Raw genomic sequence first — 20,683 nt, forward strand, 5'->3', positions numbered from 1 at the left:
CCTCTGTCCATGGGGTTTCCCAGGCAAGAATACTGGAGTAGGTTGCCATTTCCTTCTCTAGGGGATCCTCCCGACCCAGGGATAGAACCAGAGCCTCTTATGTCTCCTGCATTGGCAGGCAGATTCTTTACTTGGGAAGCCTCAATATATATACGTATATATATATGTTATACACACACACACACACACACACACACACGTAGGGCTTTCCTGGTGGCTCAGTTGATAAAGATCTGCCTGCAGTGCAGGAGACCTGGGTTCAATCCCTGGATAGGAAAGATCCCCTGGAGAAGGGAATGGCTGCCAACTCCACTATTCTTGCCTGGAGAATCCCATGGACAGAGGAGCCTGGTGGGCTACTGCTCCCACTTGCTTCACAGTGTGGGCAAATATATATTAATATATATATGTAATATACACATGTATATATAAATAATATATATAATATCTATCTATAAAACACTCTACCCCAAAACAGAAGAATACACATTCTTCTTAAGCATGCATAGACCATTTTCTGGGATGGATCACATCTTACACCACAAAACTAGTATTAACAAATTTTAGAAAATTGAAATCATAACAGGTATTTTTTTCTGATCATAATGGGATGAAACTAGAAATCAATAGCCAACCTCCCCACCAAAGGAAAACAAAAGAAAAGGGGAATTACAAATGATGATTTGGACCCTTCTAGATTATTCTAGTCTTCCCAAAGAGGCCATAACCCAGGGAGGTTTGTTGTGAGGAGAAAACAATATAATTTCATGTATATTATCTGTCACAGTGTGGGTACTCAAGAAATATATGTATTTCCTTCCCTCTTTTCAAAAATTTTTACTTATTTAGCTTTTTCCTTTTTGGCTGTACCTCGAGGCGTGTGGGACTTCCCTGACCAGGGTTGGAACCCATGGCCCCTGCAGTGGGAGCTTGGAGTCTTAACCACTGGACCACCAGGGAAGTCCTCCTCCACTTTTTTCTTTTCTTCTGTGTTTCTGGCCTGTCAACCAAGCAAAGGGAGCTGAGTGAGGGCGAAGCCACCAAACACTCTGGATTTGCTTTCTTTTTAAGGAAAAAATGAGCCAGGCCTTTGTAGCCCCTCAGGGGTCATCCTTAAGTCAATCTCTTCAGAAACACAAGAGGACATGAATATGGTGCCTGTCGCTGGAGACTGCTTTCTCTCCCGAGGGATAGTTTGGACAAGCAGACCATCATGTCTCTGAGTTCTTTTTCTTGCGGGTGGTGGAAGAATGTTCCCCATTCAGGCAGCAATTGTTGCCACCCCCACCCTCCCTTCCAGAGGCTAATCTGACTTCAGGTCTCTGTATTCTGCACATAATTAAACTCTTTTATTAATAGGGACATCCCAGGGACTGGAGGTTTGGACATCTGAGAATCAGTGTGTAACTGGAGAAGAGGGTTTCAGAGCCCTTCCTCTAGGTCTCCATCGCCACCTGGGCTGAAATAGAATGGGCAAATTGAGCCCCGCCTGGTCCTTGAATGATGCCAATTGATTGATGGCTGGGAACCAAGACGGTATCTCCTTGGAACTAAGCGGGTGATAATGAAATGAAGCTCAGCCACCTTCCCCTCATCTATCACTGTCAGATGAAAAAGAGCCTCATCGCCTCTCACTTCAGGCTGAGGCCGTCCACAGCCGCCATACCCTCTACATCCACTTGATGGCGCTAAAGCCTCAGGCATCAGCCCTCAGGGACTCCGCAAACGTCCACCGCTGCTCTTCCGCGAAGGTCACCCGGCAGGGCTGCAGCTATTCAGCGGGCTTGAGGCAAACGTGCGTTCCATTTAAAAAGGCTTGACCGTGTGAGCTGTTTGCATCCTCTCTCCCACCGACTTTAAAGAATCCGCTCTCCATCTTCTTTGCCTGACCTCCACTGCTCTGTGTCTCATTTTTGTGAAACTCTCCAAGGTATTTCCAGCTCGTTTGCAGGCAAGCTGGCATCTTTACAAATATTGGTCTCATGTATTAGTCTCAGTCGTGTCTGACTCTTTGCGACCCTATGGACTGGAGTCCACCAGGCTCCTCTGTCTGTCCATGGAATTCTCCAGGCAAGAATACTGGAGTGTTTTGCCATTTGCTCCTCCAGTGGATCGTCCCCACTCAGGGATTGAACCTGGGTCTCCTGCATTTCTGGCAGATTCTTTACTGTCTGAGCTATCAGGGAAGCCCTTACTGGTTTCGTAGGTTGTTGTTACTAGTGTCTAAGAGTATTTACGCGGTGAGAACACTCGGTTTTGTCGGGAAAAGTTTACCAAAACCAGGAGTACAGTCTGGCCCCGGAAATGCAGCAGTGAAACCCCCAGCCGGTGCGTTCTGGGTTTTCCCCCTTCGTTTCTAGACTTGTCATCATCACCGAGAACTGAGCCGCGCCCCTCTGACCTCTCCCTCCTCGTCCACTTTCCTCCTGTTACTACTAGGTTTGCAGGTTTGCCACCGTCCCAGCCCCAGCCTGAAACATGGGGGTATTTCAGAACTGGAGGTGGCAGCTTCAGACAACTCTTTCTCAGGTGTTGATGGCCGAGCCCCTGCATCTGGGAACTCAGCCTCCAGGGTGTAGCCTGCTGCTTCTGGAAATTCGCTGGTCCTCCTGTGGTCACAATCTGGCATCCCTTCCATCGGGGCAGATAATGCTTGGTCCCCTTGACGTCAGGGTTTCCAGGTATGCAGAGGAGTTCGTGTGGCAGAGGATTGGCGTCTGACCCTGGTTTCTGCCACCTCCTGCTTGCCACCACTTCCTTGACCCTTCAGAGTGGGACACTCCAACGCCTAAAACGTTAGCGTTTGAAAAGCTCACGGAGCTTCCTTAGTTGGTCTCCACAGCCCTCATTTTACAGACTTAAAGGACTTAAGTACCCCTGGGCCCTGATTTCTGGTTCTGTCTTCTTTCTAATGTCACGTGTGTGTGGTCCATGTTAGACACCTTTCTTTTTCTTCCCCCCAAAGAGGGTGTTTGAGGAAAGACTCAAATAAATAATGACCATAGTCAGTATATATCTGAAGCTCTCCTCTCATCTTCCTTACCTGGGAAGTTTTTTCCTGCTCCTGTTTTCTCCTCCAGTCTTCCCTTCCCCGGGCGTGGAAGCTGTGAGGAGAGGGACTGGCTGAGGATCGATATTTTCTGGATCACCCCAGGTCACTCATCCACAATCTCCTAGCCACATGAGTCTTTGCCTCCTAGCTGCAGGGCGAGGCAGAGTTCTTAATCTTCCCATGGTTGAGAAAATTCTTCCACTTCCTTGCATCTCATCCTGAGTCAAAAACTCATGCATGGGGATTTCCCTGGTGGTTCAGTGGCTAAGACTCAGCTCTCTCAATGCAGGGAGTCCAGGTTTGATTCCTGGTCAGGGAACTAGATCCCATATGTTGCAATGAAGGTTGAAGATCCTGTGTGCTGCAACTAAGACCCTCAGCAGTCAAATAAATAAATAGCTCCCCCAACCCCAAAACTCATATCCAGCACCTTTTTCCTTCTTGTGGTTTACATATCCCCTTGGCAATCTCTTACTCCTATGGGATTTCTTTTTCTTTTTAAAATTATTTATTTATTTGGCTGTGTTGGATCTTCACTGCAGTATGCAGGCTTCTCATTGCAGTGGTTTCTCCTGTTGGGGAACCTGGGCTCTAGGGTTCGTGCACTTCAGCAGTCGTGGCTCCCGGGTCAAGAGCACAGGCTCAGTAGCTGTAGCACACGGGCTTAGTCGCTCCACTGGATGTGGGATCCTCCCGGACGAGGGATCAAACCTGTGTCTGTTGCACTGGCAGGCAGATTCTTCACCACCAAGCCACTATGGAAGCCCTCCTTTTCTTGTTTAAAAAAATTAAAGTATAATTGCCTTACAATGTTATATTAGTTTCAGGTGTGCAACATAGTGATTCCATACTTTTGTACATTACAAATTGACCACTGCTCTATGTGGTTTCAGATGGCATATTTCAGAGGCAGTCCTTAGGAAAATGTTGCAAGGAACTGTAGTGTGGGTAGTGACCTGAGCTGTGTGTCCCAAGCCCCAGATCCAACCAGGATCTTCAACAGAAAAGATGAAACTTTAATGGAATTTCGTTACTACAGCTTAACACCAAACTGTCTAGTCTCAGCTGCTTTGAGTCAGGTTCCCTTGCATAATACAATCTATCAAAACTGCTTCATTTAATCAACTCAATTAAAGTTCTGAGGAGCCCATGTAGCTATGCCCTGAGCTCTGGGGTGTGGTGGTAGAGGTTAGCACCGTATCATGTGATTATATAATGCTACTACTTTTCTTTCTAACAAGGAATAATTTGAGATCAACAGTTCTTTTACCCACAAGGAATTGAAATAGAAAAAGCATACATTGTTTCAGCATATCTTTATGAACAAGCTATCTTCGTGAAAAAGGGAAGGATAATGATCATAGGGTTAGGTCAAGTCATAAGACAAATATTCAAGAAAAGCTCTTTTATTAGCTGGAGATCTCTAGTGGTTTCCCACAGGGCTCTGTTTTTGGGTCTGTTTGGATAACATTTTTATTGACCGCTTAGATAAAAATAAAGCATATTTCTCAAATTTCGCACAGATACAACCTTAGGAAAGACTGAAATAATAAAACCAGAATACAAACATATTGCAATAGACTGGAACAAAGATCCCAGACTTAGAATTAAGTTTAATAGATGTAAATATATTCATGCCTCCAAAAGAAATTACGTAAGTATAGCTTGGAAAGGCTTGGTTTGACAGTAGTTTTTAATGGAAAAAAAAAAAAAACAAACCTGGTAGTTTTAGGTGTTGATAAGACTGATAAGGACTAGCGATGTGACTGAGCAGATAAAAAGCCAACTCAGTCAAAGGCAGTACTGATACCATTGTGAAGTCTGTGTCAAGGCAGGTGCTATTCCCACTGCACTGGGGGCAGGTTCTACAATGTCAGAATATCACATCAGTTCCTGTGGGTCTCACTGTATGGAGGAGCTTCTAAGGGAGGAGCTGTTTTTAGAACTACATGATCTACAGCACGGTTGATGGAACCGGAGATATTTCATCTGGAAAGAAGACGACTTTGCAGTATGCATGACCGTCATCACAGCTGACATTTACTGCGCTCTCCCTGGGTGCCAGGTTCCACTTTAAGTGCCTTACTGGTGTCATATACTACTACTAAAACCATATGAGTTATGATGAACATCACGCCCCTCCCTTTATCTAGTTCAGTTCAGTTCAGTTCAGTTGCTCAGTCATGTTCAACTCTTTGCGACCCCATGAACTGCAGCATGCCAGGCCTCCCTGTCCATCACCAACTCCCGGAGTTTACTCAAACTCATGTCCGTTGAGTCAGTGATGCCTTCCAACCATCTCATCCTCTGTCATCTCCTTCTCCTCCAGCCTTCAATCTTTCCCAACGTCAGGGTCTTTTCCAATGAGTCAGTTCTTTGCATCAGGTGGCCAAAGTATTGGAGTTTCAGTTTCAGCATCAGTCCTTCCAATGAGTATTCAGGACTGATTTCCTTTAGGATAGACTGGTTGGATCTCCCTTTATCTCATATCTCTGGAAATGGAAGCACTAAGAGGTTAGCTAACGTCCAAGGTGACACAGCTGCCAAGTGGGGGGCTGGGAGTCAAAGCCAGCCCCAGAATGCCTCAACTGTCTGTACATAACAACATAGCGCATGGCTCCAGGGTTAGAAATCTGAAGGAGGCAGAGCCTTTAAGTTGTTGTTTAGTCGCTAAGTCACGTCTGACTCTTTTGCAACTCCATGGTCTGTAGCCTGCCAGGCTCCTCTGTCCATGGGATTCTCCAGGCAAGAACACTGGAGTGGGTTGCCATGCCCTCCTCCAGGGGAATCTTCCCGATCCAGGGATTGAACCTGTGTCTCTTGTGTCTCTTGCATTGGCAGGCGGGTTCTTTACTGCGGAGCCCCTGGGGGAGAAATCTGAAGGAGACAGATCCTGAAAGAGCTGCCTGCAAAGTGGTGGGTCCTCTCTTGCTGGAGGTGTTCAAGGTCAAGGGTGCTCTGCTGAGAATGATGTGGGTGAATTCTGTGTTAGGAGTGAGGCTGGACTAGGTAACCTCAAGGAGCCTCAGTACTCTGGACTCTCACTTGCCAAACTGTCATTCTTAGGATTTGATTCTAAGAACCATGGAGGTGTTATCAGTTTTCCACAGTTTTCTCCCCCCTCTCCCCCCACCCACTTCCTTTGCCCTCAGGTGAAGGTAAGAATGTCTTCATGGCTTGGATGTGCCTTTACCGTGTAGTAAGTATAATTATTGGCTGTCATGATCCACTCCTGGCAGGCAGCTGTATTTTATAGAACCCTTCTTCCTAGCCTTGCTTTAGAATGGAAGGTGCCTTGTGAGTTGAGTGAACAGACCCCCCCCCCCCAAATATTTCCATTCAAATCAGTAGCAGGTCAGAAGGCTGTTGATTGAATAAGTGACAAGGCATGCCTGCCACCAGCCGTCTCCTACTGACCCGTCCCTGTGACCTTGGCTCCCACGATCTCGTGCATCCTTAGGGCTATGTCACAACCCAATGTCATTACCTCATTTTCTTCAGCTTCCTAGACCCCTGCTTTTCCCAAGGTGTTCCGTCAGCCAGAAATGCTTTCCAGTCTGAAAAACTGGAATATGGTGAAGAGATTTGAGCACAGAATCTAGATACCTAGCTGAGGTTAACCCCAGGTAGATTTTCACAAGTTGGTGTGGTTTGGACCTAAAGCTTTGTGTGTGTTCAGTTGCTCAGTCATGGCTGACTCTTTGCGACCCTGTGGACTATAACTCTCCAGGTTCCTCTGTCCATAGAATTCTCTAGGCAAGAATACTGGAGTGGGTTGCCATTTCCTCCTCCAGGGGATCTTCCCAACCCAGGGATTGAACCTGTGTCTTCTGTGTTTCCTGCATTGCAGGTAGATTCTTTACCACTAACCTATCGGGGAAGCCCCTAAAGACTTAAGTAGGGCCTTCCAGTCAGTTTACCTATTGGGATACTTGGGAGTTGATATAAATAATTGAAGACACATGGGGGTAAATGGATACTGCTGGACATTGCAGAAAGAGCCGGTTTGGGCTCTGATCTTCTCAAACTTGCCTGCTGCCCACTGCTTAGTCCATCCTTATCATCATCCCACTTTGTACCTCTCTCCTATCTCTGCTTCTGATCCTTCTAGTTAGAGTTCTTAATGTTTTTTGTTGTTGTTTTGGAGTGTGTGTGTGTGTGTGTGTGTGTGGCCATGCCTCGACGAATGGGTATCTTAGTTCCCTGACTAGGGATCGAACCTGTGGCCCCTGCATTGGAAGCTCAGAGTCTTAACCACTGGACCACCAGGGAAGTCCCTGTCCTTAGTGTTTCAATCATTCACTTCTGAGATGAGTTTATCTCTTAGTCTTACCCTTGAGGGAGCCCAGCTCTACAGGCCTCTCCCTGGAGTCTTCCCCCAGCTCTTCCCCTTCACAACATTTGTATCTCAGCTCCAACATCGCTTCCTAAGTAAGGCCTCGCCCTGCCAGTCTATTTAACGCTAGTGTCCTGTTGCAGCTGATCTTCAGAGTCACCAGTTTGCTTCAGAGCACTTATCACTTGCAGTTACATTTCTCTCTCATTTTACTTGTTTTTGTCCCACTCTTCTGAAAGTTTTAGGAAGGCAGAGAATTCTTTCGTGTCCTCTTATAGCCCCAGGACCTAGCTCAGTGCCTGCACACATATGAGAATTTGTTGCATGAACCAACAAACTTTTGGGGAGAAAGGTAATTTTTTTTATTTATCACAGGCTCATTAGGATTCTGGCTTCTCACTCAGGGGCTTCCCAGATGGCTCAGAGGTAAAGAACCTGCTAGCCAATGTAGGAGACATAAGAGACTTGGGTTTGATTCCTGGGTTGGGAAGATCCCTTGGAGAAGAGAATGGCTACCCACTCCAGTATTCTTGCCTGGAGAATCCCAGTGGACAGAGGAGCCTGGAGGGCTACAGTCCATGGGGTCACAAAGAGTCGGACACAACTTAGCAACTGAGTATGCGAACACACACCTCACTTAGCGAGCACTGCTGTCGGAGTCCCTCTAGTCTGCTCTGGTGTCTTCCAGTGTCATTTATTTTTAAATAACTATGATGAATTTCAGTTGATCCACCATCAGATTTTTGTTTGTTTCCGTACAAGAACACTTAACTCCAGTGTGATAAAAGCTATTCATAAACCTGTGGCTTGGAGGAGAGAAAGGAAATTCTTGACTTTGGGGGCTGAGTTCATTTCATCGCATCCAAGTTTTATTTCCCTGAGGCTTTTCTTTGTCAGGCTCGGGAAAGTGTCGTTTCCTAGGAGAACTACATAAGAACAAACTTCACATATGAGAAAAGCAAAAAGCAGCCCCCAAGGCAAAAATCAGAGAAGCATTTTAGACTGATCCCCCCTGAAGATCAATGGCAATCTTTTATTTTTCAAGTGCATTACTTTTCTAAACTGACTTGAACCAAATGGATGAACAAGGACCTTTCAGACTGCATAAACCAAACGGGAAATAGATGAGAGTGCCACCAAAGAGGCTTCAAAGGATTTATCTTCCTACATTTCAAGGCAACTGTTGCTTCCAGCAACAGTTTCTCTTGGGAAAACTGGTGAAGGTGTCCTGGATTGGGCCTGGGTGGCAGCAGGCGAGGGTCGGTGGGGACGTGGCAGGCATGGGCTCGGGCTGGGCTGAACATTACACTGGAGAAGGAGAGAGAAGAGGATGCAAAGGGAAGCTGAATGTTCCCAGGAACGGGACTGACTCATAAAATCTTTCCATTGATGATGCCATATCAAACCAATCACTTTCTGCCTTTTTGAGCCAAATTGGAAAAACCTGGACAGTCTTTGCTCCAAACCAGAGCACAGAGGAAGGCTTCTCTTGTCTACAGAGCAGCACCTCCCAAACTCACGCTGCCTAAAGTAACATGAAGTGATGTGAAGTGTGAAAGTCGCTCAGTCATGTCTGACTCTTTGAGACCCCATGAGCCCCTTGGACTGCAAGGAGATCCAACCAGTCCATCCTGAAGGAGATAAGTCCTGGGTGTTCATTGGAAAGACTGATGCTGAAGCTGAAACTCCAATACTTTGGCCACCTCATGTGAAGAGTTGACTCTTTGGAAAAGACCCTGACGCTGGGAGGGATTGAGGGTAGGAGGAGAAGGGGACGACAGAGGATGAGATGGCTGGATGGCATCACCGACTCAATGGGCATGAGTTTGAGTAAACTCTGGGAGTTTGTGATGGACAGGGAGGCCTGGCGTGCGGAGATTCATGGGGTCGCAAAAAGTCGGACACGACTGAGCGACTGAACTGAACTGAACTGTGCCGGGCCTGCCGGCTAGATGAACAGGTCAAGGACGCAATCACCAGTGCACCTGAAAATAAAAGACTAAGAAAGATGGGGTTGAGAGGGACGGAGTCAGCTTGTGACTGATTCCGACGACTTTATTGAGGGGTAACATACATATATATACTAACAGGATTCACCAAATTTTAGATCAAAGACTTGCATACGTGCAGAACTGCAGATACTAGTTTTAGGAGTTTTATCTTAACTCCAGCAGAGCATGGCACCAGCGTCTTACAATCAGGTAAAGACTACCTAGACATAAGCCATTCACAGGAGCCCGATAATCTTATCAGAGTCAGGAAAATGGGCAAATGGTGGCTGCAGCGATTTCCTTGAGGGAGGTGAGAAAGGCCAATTTGCACTTTAACAAATCAGGGGTGGCGGGACAGAGAGGGACCTTTTGATCTCTCTCAGGGCCGAGAAGGGGCCTGAGTAGTCAGGCCAGCTCCCCGCAGAACTGGACTATACAGTCCATGGAATTCTCTAGGCCAAAATACTGGAGTGGGTAGCCTTTCCCTTCTCCAGGGGAATCTTCCCAACCCAGGGATCAAACCCAGGTCTCCCACATTGCAGGTGGATTTTTACCAGCTGAGCCACAAGGGAAGGAAGCTTGTTAAAAATGCAGATCACAGGGCCCTCTCCTGGAAGGTCTGATGTAGTAGATCGGGGTCCAGGTATGAAAAGTTACATTTGCAATAAGCATCCCAGCTGATTCTCTGGAATGGACAGGTTTGTTGTTGTTCAGTCACTAACTCATGTCTGATGCTTTATGACCTCATAGACTGCAGCATGCAAGACTTTCCTATCTTTCACTATCTCCGGGAGTTTGCTCAAATTCATGTCCATCGAGTCAGTGATGCTGTCTAACCATCTCATCCTCTGTCACCCTCTTCTCCTTTTGCCTTCAGTCTTTCCCAGCATTAGGGTCTTTTCCAATGAGTAAGCTCTTCACATCAGGTGGCCAAAGCATTGAAGCTTCAGCTTCAGCATCCATCCTTCCAATGAATATTCAGGGTTGATTTCCTTTAGAAATGACTGGTTTGATCTCCTTGCAGTCCAAGGGACTCTCAAGAATCTTCTCCAGCACCACGCGTTTGGGGAAAGGCATCAGAGAGTTAGCCATCTTTGTCCACATTTCCTAGTTCACCAATCTTCCAGGCAAACCTTACCTGTTGCTTTCCCTACCTTTGAACTCAATCCCTAGGAACACTCTAGGTCTGTTCTCCTGTCTGGGAGCCATAGTGTGGTTCTGCAAACAAGACTCCAGTTCCCTCCCTGGAGGGATCTTGGTGGAGACCTCCCAGTGTTAAAGGTGAAACACAGGCATCAGGAGACACAGGCATCAGGAGAGATACCCCTTAGGGATGGAGCAGCCTTCTCCCCTGCTGGGCATTCTGGGGCCCCTTCCTCCTGCCCTGCCCCCTCCCATCAATGATCACATCCCCTGCTTCATCACCCACCTCCACCTCTAAGCTCATTCCCCAACCTCCCTTTCTGTCTCCACTGCAACTTCACAGCCTTGTATTCATTCAGGCGCTTCCACTTCCAACTCAGTTGGTTCAAAACCACTGATTTATTGTCCTCTCCACCTCCATCTCTGTTTCTCCACCTGGACCCTCTACCTGGGGTTCCCTCTTTTGCAAACTGGAAGCGTGGTCCTCTGAGTCACCCAGGCCAGGATGTTGGCTCCTCTGTCTTCCTCATTCCCTACCTCAAAACCTAAATATCTGTTTAAGGCTGTGGTTTGCAAGCCTGGCTGCCAAACAGAATCATCTGGAAAGATTTTATAACATACCCATGCCTGCGCTCCACTCCCAGAAATTCTGATTTAATTGGTCTGTGGTGAGGTCAGGCCACGGACAGCTTTTAGAACTTCCCAAGTGATTCTAACATGCAGCCAGGGTTCCCACTCTGTTCCCTCTGTTCCACCCTTCCCCACGAGGCAAATCTGATCCATTCGCGGGGCTGGGGCCAGGGCGGGGAGATCAAGGCTCTTAGCTCCGGCACAAAATTCAAGGGAACACCAAGACCCTCCGTCATCAAGATAGATTACAATATTAAAAAAAAAAATCAAAATGAGTGCAGAAAGTCCACGATCCACAACACATAGACGTTTTATAAAAACAGGCTGTCAGGGTCTGTTTCGTGACCCTGCTTTATTTCACAACAGCAACAATGATTTCCCATCAGGCTGCGGTCCCTGGGCTGGTGTGGCTGTCATGTCCCTCCCGGGGGTTTATGAGGGTTGACAAAGGGGTGTAAACAGATTGGGCAACAAAGGACTCTAGGTTTCTTTTTTTTTTTGACTGGAGAGCTTTTAACTTTTTCCACTGGGTTCAAAACATGGGCGGGTTTGTTGATAAGCCTGTGCCAGGGGTACACATGTGTGCCTCCACCCCAGCTCCCAGCTTGACTTGGCACAGCGCTGCTGACTGGCCGGCCACTGCCCTCAAAGCCCTCCACACCCACGTCCAGGTTCCTGCTTTCGGGATCTAAGTCCTGTGTGAGCCCAGGAAGCGCAGGTCTCCAGCCTCAAATCCTATTGCTTTCCTCTTTGTGTGATTCAATAAGGAATGCCTTGCCGCTCTCCAAAGTGCCTCGGCTTTCCTTGCAGATATGCTATTACACAGTGGCTGAGTGGTAAAGAATCCGCCTGTGATGTAGGAGCCGCAGGTTTGATCCCTGTGTGGGGAAGATCCCCTGGAGAAGGAAATGGCAACCCACTCCAGTATTCTTGCCTGGAGAATCCCATGGTCGGAGGAGCCTGGCGGGCTACAGTCCACGAGGTTGCAACAGAGTTGAACTTAGCGACTAAACAGCAATAGCAACACCATTACTTTGGGGGTGTTTTCTTCTCTGCAAATCTGGGTCTTTGCAGCCAGTTGCATAGTTGTTGATTTCTGTACTGCTCAGAGATACCTGGCTGAGATGGTGAGTGGGATTGGAATTCAACCTTGTTCCACTTATGGAGCCCCTCACCCCATCGCCCCATCCCCCTTCCCCCACAGTGTGCTTGGCATGAGGCTGTATCCATGGGGGCTGCGGTCCTGTTTTCCCATTCATCCACCCAGTGTTAGTTGCTCAGTCAAAGTTAGTTGCTTTGCAGCCCCATGGACTGTAGCCTGACAGGTTCCTCTGTCCATGGGATTTTCCGGGTAAGAATACTGGAGTGGGTTGCCATTTCCTATCCAGGGGATCTTTCTGACCCAGGGATCAAACCTGGGTCTCCGGCATTGCAGGCAGACTCTTTACCGTCTGAGACATCAGGGAAGCCCATCACCCACCCAGAAGGGGCACGTTTTTCTCACTTGGACAAAGACTCCCTGTTAGTGGCGGCTCTGAGTATCATTCCCCACATCTTTCCCCATGAATTCCTCCCTCCCTCCCATGCAAGACAGAGCTCAAGCTTTGACCTCCACTGGGAAGTCTTTCTTGCCCTCGGTCTCTGAGACAGAGTGACTCTGAGTTACCACCTCATCCTCTGCATGTTTTTATGATGGCAGCTGTCCCAGTGAAGTGTAATTATGTGGACAGCTGTAAAACCACACGCCTGCCACAGAAGTCTGGCCTGTATCGGTCAAGTTCAGGGTGGTTCTTCTTTAATCTAAGGATGCCTTTGAAGAATACTGGAATAACAAGTAGTAAAGTCAGGTGAGTACCTCCTTTGTTTTACTTCAAGGTACCAAACAATTGGCTGCGTCAATCAGGCTGGGCATGGCTAGCTGAGATAACAAATTGGGGGCTTACAGTAAGAAAGTTCTATTTCTCATTCACACCGCATGTTCCTCATGGAACCCAGATGGATGGAGCAGTCACTGTTTGCAGCTCTGCTTGCCACTGTGGTGGAGGAAAAAAACTCTTGACAGTCTGGTACCAGTAATGAATTGCTTCTTCCTGGAATCAGTTTTGGAAGTGACATCATTTCTACTCCAACTTACTGGCCAGAATTAGTGTCATGGTCCCACCCAACCTCTAAAGGGACAAAAAGTGTAAGCCTACCATATTCCTGGAGGGCAGGAGAGCATGGAAACATTTGGCAAACAGCACTGATGACTCCAAGAGTCAACACTTTCCATAAAATTGACTGACTTTCTTATTTCTTAAATAGCCTTTTCTACCAGTTGTTTTGGCATTCAGAAAAATTCATCATCAACAGCAGGACATGGCAATAACAACTAAAGCTAAAACCCAAAGCACAGGTTTTTTTGGGAAAATGTTCAGTGACATCTCTGCTCATAAATAAGGATTCTTTGGGGGTATGTGTCTATTTTATTTTATAGTTCAGATTATATTGTAAAAAACAACAGAATGTAGTGGCCCAAGTTAAGTTTTAGATGAGATTCTTGGTGTCTTAGTCACACAAATAAATTGCCTAACCCATCCAATACAGCAAATGAGATAGGTAGTGGATGTGAAAACTTTCTGTAGATTGTAAAATGCTGAAATGTAAATTCTATTTAAAACCATATTGTTGTTAGCTCAACGGACTAGCCATCCCAAAGACCTTTATGTTCTATTAATAAGATCTTCTCCTGCCACAGGTATTTTTTTTTCATTTCTTTTCTGTTGATTTTCATGGGCTTTTAAAATAAACCCTTAATAAGAACAGAACCACAGAAAACATTCTTTCAGTATGAATCAGCTATATATTCAAAACAAAACAAAACTCAGTTTTTCCAGGAACAAATTGCCCTGGGAATGACGCCACTGAATGAGATGTTAAGGAATTTAAAAATGAATTGCAGATGAAGTCTATACAAGTGTCTCCTAAATACATGTAAAGTCCACTTTCCCTCTTTAGCATATGTTTTAAAAAGCCAGCCCCTCTCTGTATACACTGGTAGAAGATATACACATCCTTAACATTTTCCCCCAAATCTTTAACTCTTAAAAACAATAATTAAGGGATGAATTTCACATTAAAAAAATTTTAATTTCTCCCTTTAATTATAGTAAGTGCTCCCTTAGTGCATTTATATCATAGAAAGGACATGTTAGAGTTCAGAAATGTCAGTTCTATAAATTGAAATATATATGCAATGCCACCATTTGTCTCTTTTCCTTGTCTATATTTTACACATTTTTAAATGAATAGCTTTCTCTGTGTTTACAGCATAGACTCCTTTATCCTACAGTTTGTGGACAATTATAGATCTGTCTACTGATAGATCCTATCAGTTTTGTTTGTCTTGAATTCTGTGATGACACAGAACTTGTGCCTCCAGAATTTGTGACTATAATCATGTGAAAATCCTGTTGAAATGAAAAATTATGTCTAATCTCCAATGAAAGAACTCAAGTGTGAAAGTGTGAATAAATCTCAGATCAAATGTCAAACGTTTAGATGCGAAAGGGTTTCTCCAAGAACATAGAAAAGTCAATATCCTACTCTTAATTTTTACATTTAAAAAAATCTGCCCAGAGGATTCTTTTCCAAACCAGACTTGATTTAACCACGTCCTAAATATGGTTCAAATTCTAATAGTTCCACTAGCTTTAGAAAAATCTGGAAAGATAGACAATAGTATTTCCAAAGTGTACTTAGTAGTTCTTTGAGCGATGGATGAGATCAGTATTAGAAGTGTATCCTTTTCCTTGGCAAGATGGCAGGGATGACATGATTACTTGCATCATGCAGTTTTTGGATCAGCATCTAGTCTTTCCATTGCTTGAACTTTTCTCTGTAAAGGAGATTAAATAATGAAAAAGAATTGTCACAAGGTAAACAGGATCTTCTTAGTGATACCAACGTGGTAGGCTTTGCTATGGAAGTATAAAAATACTTTATTCTGAGGGTATTCCTCATGCATTGGGAGAAAAAAAGAACCACTATGATTGCACAACTGAAACAGCTTCAGGTAGGAACTGAACCAACTGTGAAAATGTTAGAAGATCTAGAAACTACAGGGCAAATGCAGTCAGCCAGGGATGGTCAGATGTTGTTTGACTACTTGGCAGACAAGCATGGTTTTAGGCAAGAATATTTAGATACACTTTGTGTGCTAAGTCACTTCAGTTGTGCCTGACTCTTTGTGACCCTATGGACAGTAGCCCACCAGGCTCCTCTGCCCATGGGATTCTCCAGGCAAGAAAACTAGAGTGGGTTGCCATGCGCTTCTCCAGGGGATCTTCTTGACCCAGGGATTGAACCCGGGCCTCCTGTATTGCAGACAGATTCTTTACCATCAGAGCCACTAGGGAAGGTTTACAGGCACGCAAAATGCCAATATGAATGCAGAAACTACTCTGGAGCAGCAGAATATCTTTCCTTCTTTTGAGTGTTGGTTCCAGCAGTGGATAGAAATGCTTTGAGTTTAGAACTTATGGTTGCAGGAGGAAGGGAGGGAGGATGTGGGGAAGGGCTAGTCAGGAGTTTGGAATGGACGTGTACACTCTGCTTTATTTAACATGGATAACAAACAAGGACTGACTGTATAGCAAGGGAATTCTGCTCAACGCTATGTGGCAGCCTGGATGGGAGGGAGTTTGGGAGAGAATGGATACATATATATGTATGGCTGAGTGCCTTTCCTATTCATCTGAAACAATCACAACATTGCCTATTAATCTGCTATACTCCAATAGAAAATAAAAAGTTTTTAAAAAAGAAATGCTTTGAGTTCATGCTAGGAAACACCGACTTCTGAAATTTTAATGCAGAATTGGGATGCATCCATGGAAGACCTTACATGGGGGCCATAGATAATAAATCCGCGAAAACCCCACTTCAGTCTTTTCAGCCGTGAACATGGCTTATTCTTTGGTCTTTGTTTTCTTCTATCACCCCAAAGGGTGTCAAGACATTATTGATCTCCTCCTTTACCAGCCACAGTTGTTGTTCAGTCGCTTAGTTGTGTCCGATTCTTTCTGACCCCAGGGACTGCAAAATGCCAGGTTTCCCTGTCCTTCACTGTCTCCTGGAGTTTGTTCAGATTCATGTCCATTAAGTCAATGATGCCATCCAACCATCTCATCCTCTGTCATCCCCTTCTCCTCCTGCCTTCAATCTTTCCCAGCATCAAGGTCTTTTCTAATGAGTCGGCTCTTCCTATCAGGTGGTCAAAGTATTGGAGCTTCAAATTCTGGAGAATTTGAATAAAATTGGCTGGGTTTCATTAGAAAAAAATTCACCCCTGGAACTCACCATGCTGATTGGACAGTTTGACCATCCTAGCAACCCAATCCTCCTGATTTCCTGAGACATTCTTTTTTTTAATAGGTTCAGTTCCGTTCAGTCGCTCAGTCGTGTCCGACTCTTTGCGACCCCATGAGTTGCAGCACGCCAGGCCTCCCTGTCCATCACCAACTTCCGGAGTTTACCCAAACTCATGTCCATTGAGTCGGTGATGCCATCCAACCATCTCATCCTCTGTCGTTTTTACAGGTTACTTTTTAAATTTTTATTTTTATTTATTTATTTTTGGCTGTGCCGAGTCTTTGTTGCTGGGAGGGCTTTCCCTAGTTGTGGTGAGCAGGGGCTACTCTCTAGTTGTGGTGCACGAGTTTATCATTGCAATAGCTTCTCTTGTCTGGGGCACAGGATCCAGGGTGCGAGGGCTTCAGTAGTTGTGTGAACTTAGTAGTTGCAGCTCCTGGGCTCCAGAGCACAGACTGAATAGTTGTGTCCTACGAGCTTAGTTGCTCTGAGGCATGTGGGATCTTCCAGGATCAGGGATCAAACCTGTATCTCCTGCACTGGCAGATGGATTCTTTACCTCTGAGCCACAGGGAAGCCTCCAGAGATATTCTTGAAGACTGTCCATGAAAGGCATCCTAATAATGTTTTAAGTAAAGGTGCATGTTTATGCCTTGGAAGTTCTTTGAGTAAGTAAGTTCCGATATATGTTAAAATGCAAATTTAATTATAACTAATCTATCTTTGAAGATAGATAGGCAAAGAAGATCTCCCACTGGAGGCCGGTAGTTTGAAACTGGTCTGAGCCATTTTGTTGGTGTTTAGTCACTAAGTCATGTCTGACTAGGACATTTTAAACAACTCCAAGAGAAAGTTTTTCTTTATTCAGATGTCAAGCATGACTTCTTAGAAGTTAATGATGTTCACTCCCATTCAATGTTAATTGAGAAGCCTTCCTTCATATGCATAATACAGAGGCTTCTGTATCAAGGAAGCAGAAAAAGATTTTCTAGTTTATTTCTCATGAATTATGTGCTTTTGAAATAGATGATTAGGCTTATTCTGAGGAAGAGGCTGAAGTATCTTGTTTACCATCTGAGTTTGAAGGGAAAAAGAGACTTTCATTCTGCCACAAGTTAAGTTAGGTTTCATGTGGGACAGCCCTATTGTCCCCATGTCTTCAGAGAGTTTCTGGGAAAAAGTAGATTTGGAACTGATTGTGGAAGGAGGAAAGGAAGGCTAGGAAGGCATGAATTTGACCAATATGAAGTAGATATAACCCCAAGAAAAAAAGGAGTGCTTGTTTAAAAGAAGAAAGAATAATGGGTATAGTGAATGAGGAAACTTCATCAGTGTTGTGGTGCTTGGGTTCCAGAGTACTTGGGCTCAGTAGTTGCAGCTCGCAGGCTTAGTTGCTCCACAGCATGTGGGATCTTGTTCCAGACCTGACCACAGGCTAAAATAAGGCATAAGACCTTTTTAAAGAGCCGACTTAAGACTAAATACTAAAAAAAAACTAAGATCATGGCATCCAGCATGGCATGGCAAATGGAAGGGGAAACGGTGGAAATAGTGATAGATTTTTTCATCTTGGGCTCCAAAATCATTGCAGATGGTGACTCCAGCCATGAAATCAGAAGATGATTACTTCTTGGCAGGAAAGCAATGACAAAACTAGACAGTGTATTGAAATGCAGAGGTATTACTCTGCCAGCAAAGTTCCATATAGTCAAGGCTATGGTCTTCCCAGTGGTCACGTACGGTTGTGACAGCTGGACCATAAAGAAGGCAGAATGCCAAAGAATTGATGCCTTCGAACTGTGGTGCTGGAGGAGACTCCTGAAAGTCCGTTGGAGAGCAAGGAGATCAAACCAGTCAATCTTAAAGGAAATCAGCCCTGGACATTCACTTGGAGGACTGATGTTGAAGCTGAAGTGCTAGGATTCTGGTCATCTGATGTGAACAGACAACTCATTGGAAAAGTCCCTGATGCTGGGAAAAGATAGAGGGCAGAAAGAGAAGAGGGCATCAGAGGATCAGATGGCTGAACGACATCACCAATGCAATGAAGATGAACTTGGGCAAACTCTGGGAGATGGTGAGGGACAGGGGGGCCTGGCGTGCTGCAGTCCATGGGGTTGCAGAGTTGGACATGGCTGGGAGACTAAACAACAACAAGAAGAATTTTTAAGCTGATGAGGAGATCATAAAATTTAATGTGGAGGGAAACAAATCTCTGATGCTCTGGATCAGGGAAAAAAAATCATCAAGATGAAAGATATCAATTTTACCTGGCAAGGTATTTCATTAGCACCATGCTCTACTGAGCATATCAGTCATGCTCCACCAGGAAGGTGTTTTATAATGAATTTTTTCATTGATTCACTTTCTTTTGGTAAATAAATAAAATCAGAAGATGATCTAAAGTATTTAAGAGAATAGACAGCTTTCACATTCAGTAAATGAGTTTATTTTGTTTATGAGCTTCCTCGATGGCTCAGCAGATAAAGAATCCCCCTGTAATGCAGGAGACACAGGAGATGTGGGTTTGGTCTCTGGGTCAGGAATATCCTCTGGAAGAAGAAATGAAAACCCACTCCAGTATTCTTGCGTGGGAAATCCCTTGGACAGAGAAGCCTGGTGGACCACAGTCCACGGAGTTGAAAAGAGTCGGACACGACTTAGCACACACACACATATTTTATTTATTTGGCTGAGACAGGTCTTAGTTGCAGCACACAGGACATTTGTTGTATCATGCAGGACCTTTCACTGTGGCTCACGGACTCTCTAGTTGTGGTGTCTGGGCTCTGGAGTGCACAGGCTCAGTAGCTGCAGCTCTCTGGCTTAGTTGCTCCTTGGCATGTGGGGATCTTAATTCCCCCACCAAGGATGGAAACTTTCTCCCATCCCCTGCATTGCAAGGCGGATTTCTAACCACTGGACCACCAGAGAAGTCTCAGTAAGTGTGTTTAGATCTTCAAATACTACTTATTGAATTGATTAATTGACTGCAACATGGTAATCATGGGCTTTCCAGATGGTGCTAGTGGTAAAGAATCCGCCTGCCAATGCAGGAGACACAAGAGATGTGGGTTCAATTCCCAATCCAGGAAGATCCCCTGGAGGAAGAAATGGCAACCCACTCCAGGATGCTTGCCTGGGAAATACCATGGACAGAGGAGCCTGGCAGGCTACAGTCCATGGGGCCGCAAAGAGTTGGACATGACTGAGCAACTAAGAACACAAGCTAACCATAAATAGTTTTATCTGTTCTTTTAAGTGGTTCCTCATGGATCCCAACTCAGAAGATGATTGGGGTGTTTAGTGTTATGTGAATTGCTGCATAAACTCAAAAGAATTGATGTTTTCATAAAGATACTCTATAGTTTTCATAAAATTATATTTTTCTGGATTCATCTTTCTGGAGTTGGTCACTCATGGGGCATGCTATTGTTCCCTAGCTGCCCAGAGCATAATTCCCTGCCCACAGTGTCTCACTGAGGGAGCAGACATATGCAGTCAAGTCTGTACCACATGACCACTGCCAAACACAGCCGAATACACCAGTGGTGAGTACCGGGCCCAAGGGCAGCCAATCCACAGGGTGATTACAAGTTAACAGGTGGACCACTGCAAAAGAGCGCCCAATCAGAGACACTGGCGATCAGCTGGACCAATCAGAGTCTCTCTCAGGAATCTGAATGAGGTCATACAGGGAGAAAATGAGTCAGCTGGTAGTAGGTGGATGGATAAGTAAAAAAACCACAAAAGGAAATAGTGAGGGAAGTGTCAAAGAGTTAGGAGAGGAGTGGTTGTGGGACTGGGACAGGAGAAAACAGGGTCCCCTCAATACCTACCAGTATTCCATCTCTATGAAGCTGGCTGAGTGACTGTAGAGGGTTCCCAGAGAGGATTTTCTCTCTTTCCTGAAACGTGTAACCTTACAATTACATTCCTCAGACAGCCTGAAGAAGACACTTTGCAGCCTTACAACCCCCCAAATCTAACTAACACATGGTCCAAAGTTTGATCAAATAAAATGAGGATAAGCCTCAGAGGCAATTTGGTACAAAGAGGTTCAATTTTACCTTTACTAATTTTAGGGAAAACATGTTGGGAAACAGCATTAGCCATCCTATATGTCTTTAATGGGTTTACTGAAATTTATCAGCTGACTCAAACACCTCTTACCTTTAA

This window comes from Cervus canadensis, chromosome 21 (genome assembly GCF_019320065.1).
Source record: "Cervus canadensis isolate Bull #8, Minnesota chromosome 21, ASM1932006v1, whole genome shotgun sequence".
In the NCBI taxonomy this organism is placed as follows: Eukaryota; Metazoa; Chordata; class Mammalia; order Artiodactyla; family Cervidae; genus Cervus; species Cervus canadensis.